Source organism: Crocuta crocuta, unplaced genomic scaffold (assembly GCF_008692635.1).
Source record: "Crocuta crocuta isolate KB4526 unplaced genomic scaffold, BGI_CrCroc_1.0 scaffold41, whole genome shotgun sequence".
In the NCBI taxonomy this organism is placed as follows: domain Eukaryota; kingdom Metazoa; phylum Chordata; class Mammalia; order Carnivora; family Hyaenidae; genus Crocuta; species Crocuta crocuta.
The window spans coordinates 2,313,937-2,328,308 of NW_027529428.1; positions in this window are offsets into that span (position 1 = coordinate 2,313,937).

The following is a 14,372-nucleotide window of genomic DNA, read 5'->3' on the forward strand; positions in this document are numbered from 1 at the left end:
GTTTACTATGTGCCAACTATGTGTTTGTCACCAGAGCAGAGATTCCTGGGACTACAGAGTTAGTGGCATTGTTACTTAAGAACCCCTTTTCTAAAATACTTTCATATGATGGTTAAATTAACATAGGGGATCTGAAAAAACTAAGAAATGTGCATAAAGAAAAAAATAAGAGTCAAATATACTCTCACCATGCAGTAAGAATTAGTGATTATTTTCTTCTAGTCTTATAAGATGGATTTCTAGTGATAGAGCTTCCCGTGAGGTGGGGTTTGAAGGCATATAGGGATAGTGGTCTTTCTTGGTACCTTTCAAAGCTGGTTAATGAGGGGGTGACTTTTGACATGTAGTCAATATCCACCAGTCCTCCAAGCTGTTTCTGAAGTCTTCTCTGTAAATTTAGTTTGTTCCATTGAAATAATTTTGTGGCAGCCATCTTTGGGTGTTTAATTAATAATCAGACAATGGTGAGCACTCTCTTGAGGTTATATTTTCTATCAGAGATTGCATGAAGTTGATATGTGCTATAAATAGCATCTACATATACATTTGTATGCATAAACATATTCAGAACCCTGGCAATAAGTCCACCTGATGATTTCTCAGCCAGTGCATTGCAGAATTAGTCATATTTCCTTAATGACTTTTTGGTGCTCAAGAAGAAAAGTAGACAAAAAAAGGGTGAATATACATACATTGATTAACTACTCCTTGCACACCTAACGCATGGAATCAATAAATTCTTTACAATGAATGCCGACGTCCTGGAAGAAAAATGAAATCTGTGTCATCAGCCACTGATGCTCTATTAAACTTTGAGAAACTCATTTTACCCTTCTGTATATCAGTTTCCCTTCCTGGTTTTAAACACATTCTGACTACAGTGATATTTTTCAGCTTTACTGAGGTACAATTAACAAATAAAATTAGAAGACATTTAAAGTATACATCGTGATGAACTGATATATGTATATATTGTGAAAGGGCTCCCCTCATCTAGTTAATGAACACATTCATCACTTCATATATTTAACCTTTTTTTTTTTTTTTTGGTGAGAATATTTAACTTCTACCCTTTCAGCAGATTTCAATTATATAAAACAAAGTCATCACCTATAGTCACCATGTTTCACATAAATCCTCAGACCTAATTCATCTTATAGTTGAAAGTCTGTACCATTACCAACTTCTCCCTATATCCTCCACCCCTCCAAGCCCCTGACAACCACTTTTCTGCTTGATGTTTCCATGGGTTTGACTTTTCTTAGATTCCACATATAAATGATGTCAAATACTAAAATACTAAAGTATTTGTTTTTCTCTGTCTGGCTTATTTCACTTAGCATAATGCCCTCAAGGTCTATCCATGTTGTCACAAATGATAGCATTTCCTTTATTTCTATGGCTGAATACTATTCCACGGTATGTGTATGTATGTATGTATGCATGTATGTAGTAGATAGATCGATTGGTCGACTGATATGTATCTCCCACATTTTCTTTATCCGTTCATCCACTGACAAATGTTTAGATTGTTTCCATATCTTAGTTATTGTGACTAAGGCTGCAGTGAACATGAGAGTGCACATATCTCTTTGATACCCTGTTTTCATTTCCTTTGAATGTATACCCGGAAGTGGGATTCCTGGATCGTATGCTCTAAGTACACTGATAGTATTAAAAAAGCCCAAACCCTCCTCCTTGACTACAAAGCTCTGCAGGTAGGAATGGACTGTATATGTAATTGAATCTTTGGTTCGGCAACAGTATTTGTAAGAGAGTCTGCTACATCATGTACACAGGATACCCAGCTCACAGGCATGTGGTGTGAATTTGTAATTTGGCTACAGACACCAAGGCAACAGAGGGAGATGAAGATCAGTATTACCATTTAGCATTTGTCCATTCTCACAGTGGGGAATGAAAACTCTAGGTTAAGGGACACACATATCCACAATCAGTATAACTGCATTTGACTATTATGTTCTTTCTGCGTAACTACTCATGTTATTCCTCCTTCCCTCGACTCCTCCTTTTCCTCTTCCTGTTCCTCCACCTCCCGGAGGTCTGGGATTGTGGTGAGCCACGCGAACTGCCCCCTAGTTTGGTCCTGATACTGGCCATAAGGATATCTACACAGTGTCTCAGTCATTACATTAAAGATAGATGTCAGGTTTTGTATCAGGTCATGTCTCCTATTCTCAAAGAGAAACAGGAGACTGGCAGNACATGCTGGATATTGAGAAGAGCCAAGGATAGGAGAAAAACTATAAATTCAAACCTTAAATAATTGTGGGTAGTGGCTATGAATTATGTAGGTGACTTTGAAAGGAGAAGAGGATTAAAGACAGAAAAGAAGTGGGTATACAGCAGTAGGACACAAACTGCAATGGAACATGATTTTTATATGAGGATGGAAGAATAAATTTCGAGACATTCAGCCTTTATATGTTTGAGCTTATTTAGCATAATTTCTGGCACACAGTGGGTTACTATGAAATGTTCGGGGAAGTGAACTAAGAAGAAGGAGTATGAAGGAGAGGTCTCAAGTGATCTGAGAAGAAGAAAGAAAGTCGGAATGCAGGAAAGTCCAGAATCAATGGCTAACTAATTTAGCGAAGAGATAAAAGGGCAGCCCATTTGTTAATAATTTCCCCCTGATTCTGCTTTATTGCCTTTTAGTGCTTTTTAAAGAGAGATTAGAGAGTGCAAAGGTATTCCTTTCTCATCACAGGGAATCTTGAAGAAACAAGGCTTATCAGGGTCTTCCAAACTTGGGGCCTAATCTCATTCAGGACACGACAGCAGCAACTAATGCATATAGCATCAGGCATCGTTCGGAGTGTATTACGCTCTTTAACCCATTTGAAATCTCCTCAGGGTTGAAGCCATTCAGCTCAGGAGATGATGTGGTAAAATCAAGGAAAACACACGTTCCTATTGACCAGAGGCCTCAGCTCTTCTCATCCATGACACATGAGATGTTTACAGGTGTAACACACCCTCATACTCAGATTTTGATAGAAAGTTCAGAGACGCCAGGAAAGACTTTCTGGCGCTGTGTTTCAGGTAGCTTCCCACAAAGGTTCTTGTATGGATAAGAGTAGAGGTGAGGGTGGGGTGTCATTATCAATGACTTCCTGGTTACTTGCATGGTGACCTATTTCACTCCTTCCACAGGCTGACATGTGGATGACAAAGACTGATGTTACTATGGGAATGACTTTGAATTTTGTTGAATTCAGAACAAACAAGTGAACTAGTTATACATTTTGGTGCATTCGCTCTTATTAAAAACATCACTCTATACCATCCCTTCCCCTCCCCTCCTCCCAAATGATGGCAACTCACCCACGTGTCTGTCACGCGCTGGGGTTGTGCTAAGAACATCTGCCTTAAATCATCAATACACAATACTTCTGTTTGCACATACCTCTTCTGACCTTTTTTCTCAAAAGGCTGGGGACGGAGCAGGCATATAAAAACACTCTCCTCATGTCCGTTGCAGCATTCAGCTACAGCGCTCTTACTCTTTTTCTCTCTCCATAAAAGTAATTAAATATATGGCAGATGGAGTTAATAGGTGGAAACCTTCATGGCAACTGAGACCTTTTTGGTTTATTTTCCTGTGAAAATAAATGACTTTTCCCCAGCCTCATCCCTGTCAGATGCCAAAAACTATCCTGTTTTCCGTACTCTGTGTTGCTTTCCCAGACATCTTTGCTGAGAAGGTTTATCAGTTTCTTTCTTAAATATCAGGTTACAGGCTTGTAGGGGGCGCTGGAGCCGCGGGGTGGGGCAGGGTGAGGGGTGGGGATTTGGGGCACAAAACGCCTGCTCTACTCTGTCTCCGATGGGGACTGTGTGTACAGCTTCTCTTCGTGTTATGTCTTCTCCAATCACGACGCCGGGCAGGTTGATTCTTCCCTCTCTTTCATCTTAATCAAACAGTGAATCAAATGGGGATGTTAATGTAAACATGGTCTTCTTATTTCATTTCAGCACTGGAGGTGTCTCTTGGCAACGCAGGGTCCTGGCGCCCTGACAGACTGAAAAACCAATGTTTATAAACCATTCTTTTCTCTAGACTTGCATAATGGAGCAGAGGTTTTCTGTTATCAGCTCACAAAGTAGGCAGCCCTCTTCCTTCTTTAGCCTTTCAAATGATTTGCATTTAGAAATGGAAATTTCCTCCAGGGCCAGGACTAGAAACCAACGAAGTTCTGGGTTTTTTTCTCTTTCTCTTTCTCTTTCTCTTTCTCTTTCTCTTTCTCTCTTTCTTTCTTCAGTCCTTCCCACCTTCTTTTATTTTTCTTTCAGCACAGGAATCCTTTCTTCAAGAGGGATAGTTGTGAGATGTCAATATATTTAATTGATCCCCACAAAACTGCTTTAACTGAAATTGAGGTGAGGGACCTTGAAGCTACCCACTAGACATGCCTCTCCGTTCACCTTCCCAGTGTTCCCTGATACATCAACATGGAACCCATGACTCAGCGGAATGTGCTGTGAGAACAACTCTTCTCATCTCCTCTGGCTACTTTGACAACCTGGACAATATTCTGTTCACAGCAGAGTTGCCTTTGCTGATTCCCCCTGCCCCCTCTTCCTCTTGGTAGCCCAGGCAGACCCTTGCTCACTTTTAAAATGCAAACACAGGGCCTGGGGAGGGGGGAGGTTCTGGTGGCTCAGTCGGTGAAGCATCAGACTAGTTCAGGTCATGATCTTGCAGTTCGTGAGTTCGAGTCCTGTGCTGGGCTCTGTGCTGCTTTGGATTCTGTGTCTCCCTCTCTCTCTCTGCCCCTGTTCCATTCATGCTCTGTCTCTCTTTCTCTCAAAAATAAATAAACATTAAAAAAAAATCCAAACACCACGACTGTCAGCAGATTTGGGAACAAGGTGACTCGGATGTGTGCTGAAGTCTGAGAATTGCTGAAAATGTGTCAGTGCCTTAAGGAAATTTGACCCAACAACTCCTGGAGAAAATGTCCCAAAGAAATAGGCATTTTTGTCCAACATATGTGTTTACTATGTGCCAACTATGTGTTTGTCACCAGAGCAGAGATTCCTGGGACTACAGAGTTAGTGGCATTGTTACTTAAGAACCCCTTTTCTAAAATACTTTCATATGATGGTTAAATTAACATAGGGGATCTGAAAAAACTAAGAAATGTGCATAAAGAAAAAAATAAGAGTCAAATATACTCTCACCATGCAGTAAGAATTAGTGATTATTTTCTTCTAGTCTTATAAGATGGATTTCTAGTGATAGAGCTTCCCGTGAGGTGGGGTTTGAAGGCATATAGGGATAGTGGTCTTTCTTGGTACCTTTCAAAGCTGGTTAATGAGGGGGTGACTTTTGACATGTAGTCAATATCCACCAGTCCTCCAAGCTGTTTCTGAAGTCTTCTCTGTAAATTTAGTTTGTTCCATTGAAATAATTTTGTGGCAGCCATCTTTGGGTGTTTAATTAATAATCAGACAATGGTGAGCACTCTCTTGAGGTTATATTTTCTATCAGAGATTGCATGAAGTTGATATGTGCTATAAATAGCATCTACATATACATTTGTATGCATAAACATATTCAGAACCCTGGCAATAAGTCCACCTGATGATTTCTCAGCCAGTGCATTGCAGAATTAGTCATATTTCCTTAATGACTTTTTGGTGCTCAAGAAGAAAAGTAGACAAAAAAAGGGTGAATATACATACATTGATTAACTACTCCTTGCACACCTAACGCATGGAATCAATAAATTCTTTACAATGAATGCCGACGTCCTGGAAGAAAAATGAAATCTGTGTCATCAGCCACTGATGCTCTATTAAACTTTGAGAAACTCATTTTACCCTTCTGTATATCAGTTTCCCTTCCTGGTTTTAAACACATTCTGACTACAGTGATATTTTTCAGCTTTACTGAGGTACAATTAACAAATAAAATTAGAAGACATTTAAAGTATACATCGTGATGAACTGATATATGTATATATTGTGAAAGGGCTCCCCTCATCTAGTTAATGAACACATTCATCACTTCATATATTTAACCTTTTTTTTTTTTTTTTGGTGAGAATATTTAACTTCTACCCTTTCAGCAGATTTCAATTATATAAAACAAAGTCATCACCTATAGTCACCATGTTTCACATAAATCCTCAGACCTAATTCATCTTATAGTTGAAAGTCTGTACCATTACCAACCTCTCCCTATATCCTCCACCCCTCCAAGCCCCTGACAACCACTTTTCTGCTTGATGTTTCCATGGGTTTGACTTTTCTTAGATTCCACATATAAATGATGTCAAATACTAAAATACTAAAGTATTTGTTTTTCTCTGTCTGGCTTATTTCACTTAGCATAATGCCCTCAAGGTCTATCCATGTTGTCACAAATGATAGCATTTCCTTTATTTCTATGGCTGAATACTATTCCACGGTATGTGTATGTATGTATGTATGCATGTATGTAGTAGATAGATCGATTGGTCGACTGATATGTATCTCCCACATTTTCTTTATCCGTTCATCCACTGACAAATGTTTAGATTGTTTCCATATCTTAGTTATTGTGACTAAGGCTGCAGTGAACATGAGAGTGCACATATCTCTTTGATACCCTGTTTTCATTTCCTTTGAATGTATACCCGGAAGTGGGATTCCTGGATCGTATGCTCTAAGTACACTGATAGTATTAAAAAAGCCCAAACCCTCCTCCTTGACTACAAAGCTCTGCAGGTAGGAATGGACTGTATATGTAATTGAATCTTTGGTTCGGCAACAGTATTTGTAAGAGAGTCTGCTACATCATGTACACAGGATACCCAGCTCACAGGCATGTGGTGTGAATTTGTAATTTGGCTACAGACACCAAGGCAACAGAGGGAGATGAAGATCAGTATTACCATTTAGCATTTGTCCATTCTCACAGTGGGGAATGAAAACTCTAGGTTAAGGGACACACATATCCACAATCAGTATAACTGCATTTGACTATTATGTTCTTTCTGCGTAACTACTCATGTTATTCCTCCTTCCCTCGACTCCTCCTTTTCCTCTTCCTGTTCCTCCACCTCCCGGAGGTCTGGGATTGTGGTGAGCCACGCGAACTGCCCCCTAGTTTGGTCCTGATACTGGCCATAAGGATATCTACACAGTGTCTCAGTCATTACATTAAAGATAGATGTCAGGTTTTGTATCAGGTCATGTCTCCTATTCTCAAAGAGAAACAGGAGACTGGCAGTTTCATTTCTTTTTTTTTTTTTAATTTTTTAATTTTTAATTTATTTCTGAGAGAGAGAGAGAGNGCGGGGCTCGAACCCACGAACCGTGAGATCATGACCTGAGCCAAAGTCGGACGCCCAACTGACTGAGCCACCCAGGCGCCCCTGGCAGTTTCATTTCTACACAACAGCAATTGTAAAGTTAACCCTTACCTCTGTTTCTTTTCACTAGTCTCCACAGAATACACTTCCGTCACCATTGTCTTTGAGGAATTTTGTGTCTTCCATTTGTTTATAAAAATGTATTCATTTTCTCCAATCTCTCCCTCCTTCATATTTTTAATAGCAAATTATTAAACCACAGCCAACTATTGCCCTTCAGGGGCATATGAAGACCCACATCTATGCAGCATGAAGGGTAATTTAGTTTTTACAGATATTTCTCACTTATTGAATCCATCATAGACATTTTTCATCTCTGTATCTTTATTGCCAAGAATAAACCTTATTCACCACTCTGGAAATAGATAAATAATGGAACAGATTTTTTAAAAAGCTTCAAAATTCTTTAACACAATATAGATTGGAAAAATTTGGAGAGGCAGAGATAAGAAGTGAGAAACCCCAATAGATAATATTTGTGGCTTTTTCAGATTGACAGAACACATAATTTATATTTATAACGCCACTCTATTTGCCATAAAATACTAGATGCTATCATGAGATGAGCTCAAAAATGTACGAACAGAAGGAAAGTTCACAAGGAAAATGCACATGTGAAAATTCATTATTGGGTTGAAAGATAGTTTAATTATGATATATTACATTTTATTAACACCTCTATCTGGGGAGATGGATGGGGAATTTCTTTCCTGAGTTTTCTACTTATTTTGGTTGGCTGAATGGAAAGCATGGGATGTAACCTTTTGTGTCTTTCTTCCATACTTAGTGGATTTATTCTTCTGCTTCACCAAGAAAGAATGAGAGGACTAACATTACAATAACAATAGAGGGTCTCTGTCTGGGATGGCCACAGCCTGGCTCAGTTGAGTCTCTTAACTGTTTTGGGGTTTCCAGGCAATTCCATCATCACTCCCTGAGACCTGCCCTGGGTGGTGCCTCGAATTTGCTAGAGTTGCAGAGGAACAAGGATTAAATAAGATCAGATCGTCCTCATCAGGGAAGTCACAAACACACAAAGTAACACAAGTCAAGATGTGTCTTGGGCTCAGTAATGGAAATATCAAAAAAGCACGAGGCAAAGACCGGAGAGCGTGGCGTAAAGATGGGGAAAGTGTTTTGTTTGTTGTTTGTTTAGTAGACCTGACATATCATTTTAATAATGCTTTATTCTTCTCTAATTTAACGTTCTGAGAGAAACTGGGTTAAGTATATAGCTTAAAACAATCACATGGCATTTTCCGTTGAAGGCAGAAAATGCCACTGATTTTGACTTCAGAGGAAAAGAGGCTGGAGTAAGAAAGAGGAATCTTTAGCTACAGGTCTTTCTGCTGTCTCCAGGACAGTTTTTTCATTCCTTTTCAGGCTTCAAGAAAAACTGCTCGTGAGCCGGATGACCTGATCTGGGGCGGGCCTGTGGGATGTGGGGCCGTGGGGGCAGGACTCAGCTTCCGTTGCCACACTGGCTGTCCCCCATCACCTGGCCCGACAACAAGAGGCAGGAGCGCCTTCAGAAGCACAACCAAAGCCTCACGTCTCCGGCAGGCCCACTTCTGTTTTCACAGCACGACTAATTTGGAAAATCTGACAATTACCCAAACCATATTGTCCACGCGGGCTGAGATGAAGACTGTATTTATCTTCACGAGCTGCATCTGCGTTTCCAATTCTACCTTGTGCGGAGGCTCTTTCAGTACACCACCTAAACAAATACAGGGACTGAGAGATTTTCGGTGCCCTCTCTCTGTCTCTCTCTCTCTTTTTTCTTTTCTTTTGATATCCTCCACCAAGGCCTTTTCTTGTTAATTTTGTCAGCTAGTTGCTACTTAAAGCCGGCTTCCACAGAGATGTGTTTGCAGGTCGGCTTCATCAAACATTCATTGTTCAATACTGTGACAGCTGGTAGCAGGCATACAGACTCTTTCCTTGTTTGGTTTTCTGATAAAACCTGTCAAGTACTGGTTGACTATAACTGAATTCGTCACCCTCTCAGCAAGGTTATACCTCTTCTTACTATGAAATAAAACAATAAAACAACATTTCTAACCCCTCTTTGCCACCCCTCCCAGGTGGACACACAAATAGATGAAGAGCGGGTTTTCAACCAGACAGCCGCCAACAAGATTCACCCTCGATGTGAAATTCTCACACGTCTAAAACCCTGAGGACCACTCTCGGGAGCACACTTGCTCGGGAGACAACAGAGGATGCAGAGAAGGTCACAGCATGAGAGTCCTGGGCTTGCGTGCGGTTCAAATTGAACATCTGAAATCTGTCAGCTGGGGCGACACATCATTCCAGCCAGGGGCTTGGTGACTGCAGGCCTTCTCTCTGGATTTTTTCAACATTTCCGGGTCGTGTTTTGGTGTGGTGAGGGCAGGTGCCCAAAAGGAAACTGATGAAAGCCATCTCCTACAGAATATACCGCTTCTAAAGATGAGAGCCTATGATGGGGTTGGAGTTTGAATTTCACTTACTTTTACTTATTTACTTACTTATTTATGTATGTTTATTTATTTTTGAAAGAGTGACAGAGCGCGAACTAGGGAGGGGCAGAGAGAGAGGGAGACACAGAATCCAAAGCAGCCTCCAGGCTCTGAGCTGTCAGCACAGAGCCCGACGCAGGTCTCGAACTCATGAACTGTGAGATCATGACCTGAGCCAAAGTTGGACACTTAACCGACTGGGCCATTCAGGTGCATAGATCTCTATGCAGATTTCTCCTTCCAAGTGTTGACTTCCTTCAGAAGCCAAACTATGGTTCATTCTGCTATGCTTTCAGGTAGTTGAATTTCATAGTTTGAGCAGAGTTTATATCTCTTACCTAGGAGAGGGAGCAGTTAAGTGTCAGTCGGGAAGGAACTTAGTCATGCTCAAAGTGGAACTCCACATTCGCTGTTCTTACTACTCACTCTGACATATTTATTATACGGAGGGCTTCATGGGGTCAACAACTTACCTGATATTGACCTGAATTGTCAAACTATGTTTACATGGTGAATTTCTTCCAGTTGCTTAAATATCTCCACTTATTTTGGCTACTCAGTGTTTTATTCCAACAATGTAATAGAAATGATTGAAAATATAAATGATACCCTATAAATTGTTTCACAGAGGTCTTTCTTACAAACTGTGATTTTCCCCACATAAAATATGAGTTTAGAGATTATGTGAGAAAAAAAAGTTGAAAACATCTGTCTTCTCTTGTAGCAAATTCGCTTTGGTTGTTGATTCAACAACCATTCTGTAAATTGAAGAATTTTGTTCCTTTCATTTTACTTAAATTGTTTATATGTAAAAGGATGTGTTTAGTGGTCCCTTAAAAACAGATTAAGGATGTATCATTTTTCAATTTTAAAAAAAGTTTTCTTAACTTTATATGGAGTTTTAAAAGACCCAGCTTTTAGAGGTTTCTTTTCTTTAATTTGTACTTTTAAATATTAGAAACATTTATGGTCATAATTATTTTGGGTAAACATTACTCTGTGAACCCTAAAGAATAATACTCATTCGGAAACTACTTTCCTCCACTGAGTCCACTAATGTGTCAAGTCGGGTGGGAGAGTCAAAATTTACACAAATGAAAATGCATTGAATATTATTGTGTTCTCCTATGTTGATATTAGCCACCCACAGAATCAGCCTCCCTGGGCTACTTCCTCTACATGAAGGCTAAAAGTTTTATTTAACAAATGTTGTTTGCTAACACTATACATAGGAGCTGTCAAAAAGGTGCATTTCTTTCTTTCTTTTTTTTCTTTCAAATGTTTGTTTATTTTTGAGAGAGAGATAGAGACAGAATGAGAGCAGGGGAAAGGCACAGAGAGAGGGAGACACAGAATCCAAAGCAGGCTCCAGGCTCTGAGCTGTCAGCACAGAGCCCAACGTGGGTCTTGAACCCATGAACGGTGAGATCATGACCTGAGCTGAAGTCGGAGGTTTAACTGACTGAGCCACCCAGGAGCCCCTGAGCAGATACATTTCTTCAAATCCTCAAAGTGCTCACTTTCTTCTGGCTATTTTCTCAACTTAGGGAGTAAATACTCATATTGGAGTCACTTTAATCTCTGTAGCATTGATCTGGTTAGGGAAAAGGCTAGGCTTTTTTTGTTGTTGTTGTTTGTTTATTTTTGAGGAAGAGAGAGAGAGAACAAGCTGGGAGAAGGGCAGAGGAAGAGGAGATAGAGGATCCGAAGCAGGCTCTGTGCCCCATTGAGGGGCTTGAACTCACAAACCATGAGATCATGACATGAGCTGAAGTCTGACACTTAACTGACCCAGCCACCCAGGCACCCCAAGTAGGCATTTTTTTTAACCTTTTGGAAGCCTTCAGTTTTCTGGTCCAACCCCTTCAAACTTGCTAGACTTACTCCTTATTCTGGCCACAATCAGTGCTTGGCACACTTACTCTTCAATCCACTGCAAGCTGTCTTCTTCCTCTTCTATGATCTAAGAACTGAAAATTCACGATGGCTCCCTAGAGCATGTTGACTACAGCAGATTCTCATTATTGGAAGATTTCATATTTGGCCCGGTTGTAAACATTTATTTGTAACTCCCACATCATACTTGTGGTCTTCTCTCAGTCGTTCATGGACATGCATGGTATACATGTTTGAGTTGACATGTATGTTCCCAGCTGAGGTCATATGAAGACAATGCTCAGCTTTCTTGTTTCAACTCTCATAGTGAATTTAGTGCCATTTGTGTGTGTGTTTGCACTTTTCTGCTTCTTGTTGGTAATTTTCTCTACTTAATATGGCCCTAAAGCATATTGCCAAAGTGCTATGTAATGTGTAAGAGTGAGAAAACTATGATGTGCCTTATGAAAAAACAAATGTGTCCTTCTAAGGCATGAGGTAAAGAGATGGTGGCCAGGAATTCAATGGTAAAAATCAACCGTTATATATTAAATAAGGTGTCTTTGGATAGAAACACTTATAAAAACAATATGCATTTATCAACTAATGATAATATTACAGCCGGAGGCTCACAGGAACCTAACCTTGTACTTCCACTAGGAGCAAAGGCTCAGGTTCTCCAATTCAGTGTGGTGACTTAATAGACTATAAGTACAGTGAATAACCAGAATCAACTGTACTTCATTTCTTTCTCCTTTGTAGGGGTCTTTTCCTTAATCTACCCCTTAAACGTACAACTCTTTAATTGCTATAGTCTTAGAGGACAGACAGGACATTGAGGGTCAAAATAGAAATCTGATAATGTAGGATTTGAGGTGTAAACCGAAGAAGAGACGGGATTTGGACAAGTAGGAGGTGGGGGCATGGCATGAGAAAGGAGGCCGCAGAAGAAATGTCCAGGCATAGGTGAGAGAACATGAGGGAAAAAATGAGGAGGCCATTGAGTCCCGCAAAGAGAGCACAGAGTGAGGATGGCTAGTAAATAAGCTTGGAAAGGAAAGGAGGTTCATATTAAGTGAGTAACATTGAAGGACAGTTTAAACAAAGAACAAAATCCCAAGAAAACAGAGAAGACTATTTGTTCTCCAGGGAATGTTTCTTATTTCCTGGATCATACCCACATGCACACAAACACACACACACACACACACACACACACACACAAGTGTGGATGGAAAAGCACTGTAACAAATGAGCATATATCAAATTGGCTGCAAATTTTTATTTCCCGAGTACAATGGCAATTTTCTAAGGAATTGGACATTCACAAAGTCTGAAGTTTAAGCTTATCTATTTTTATGTGCTCATATTAAGAAAAGTACTCTTAAAATAAAACTGAAATGAAAATAATTTTTATAATCGACACATGTCAAGATAATTTTTAGGCAGGGGCGTCTGGGTGGCTCAGTCAGTTAAGCGTCAGACTCTTGATACCTGCTCAGATCATGTTCAGGTCATGCTCAGGTCAGGTTCTGTTCATGAGATCGAGCCCCTTGTAGGGTTTCATGCTGTCAGCAAGGAGCCTGCTTGGGATTCCCTGCCTCTCTCTCTCTCCACCCTTCCCCTGCTCTCAAAAGTAAATAAATAAACATTTTTTAAAAAGATAATTTTAAATCATATTATTGGGAAATGAGGAATAAAAACAAATAAACAAAGAGCAACAAACACCCCTTAATATCTGACATCAGCCCCTGACAATTCATCTCGGGAGTTTTGTGTTTGTGAAAATGGGGGAGGGTTATATTGGAAGTGTTTTTACCAACTGACTAAAGCAGCACTTACTTCCATAAATACCAGATAACATACTCCACATGGTCCCCAAAGACTTAACACACGCAGAAATGGCTTGCACATTCCATGCTTTTGTCACATGAGACAGGTGATGTGCTATGAATGCAGCACCATTTTGGTATGAAAACTGCCACTTGTGGGGAGTATATTTGTAGTAAAAAGGGCTTTTCCCACATGAAAGCACATCTTTAAAGTTCCAATTCTCCCCAAATGTAGATGCACTGGGGGTCTCATATGTGCTCTTCACAGCTGAATTACTCTATATTGTATTTACTCAGAAAAATCCCATGGTGCTCCCCTTCCTCTACCCTTTCCAATTCCTGATATAATATTGCCCTCTGGCAACTGGTTCTGAAACTCTCAACTGCTACCTGGCTTATATTTCACAACAGCAAAACAGTGATATTTTCAGAGGAAAAAGTCAGGGATTGATCATTAGACTAAGATTAATGAAGGCCAATGAGGTAGCTAATTCCTTCTTGGTAAGTACTTTTTTTTTTCTTTTTTGTAATTAAAAGATACTCTCTGGGTATGAATTATCTGGATAATTGAGTACTTCAAATGATTCCCAAATAGCCATACCTGACTTCACACTCCTTCCCCCTTTAAAGGCTATGTCTCCAACTGCTTGCTGAATATCTCCGCAAATTTTGGCTGAACACCCACTGTTTGCAAAATGCTACACTAGAATTCACAGATGATACCACATAATGAATTATGATTCATGACTGCAAGCATTTCACAATCCATTCTGTAG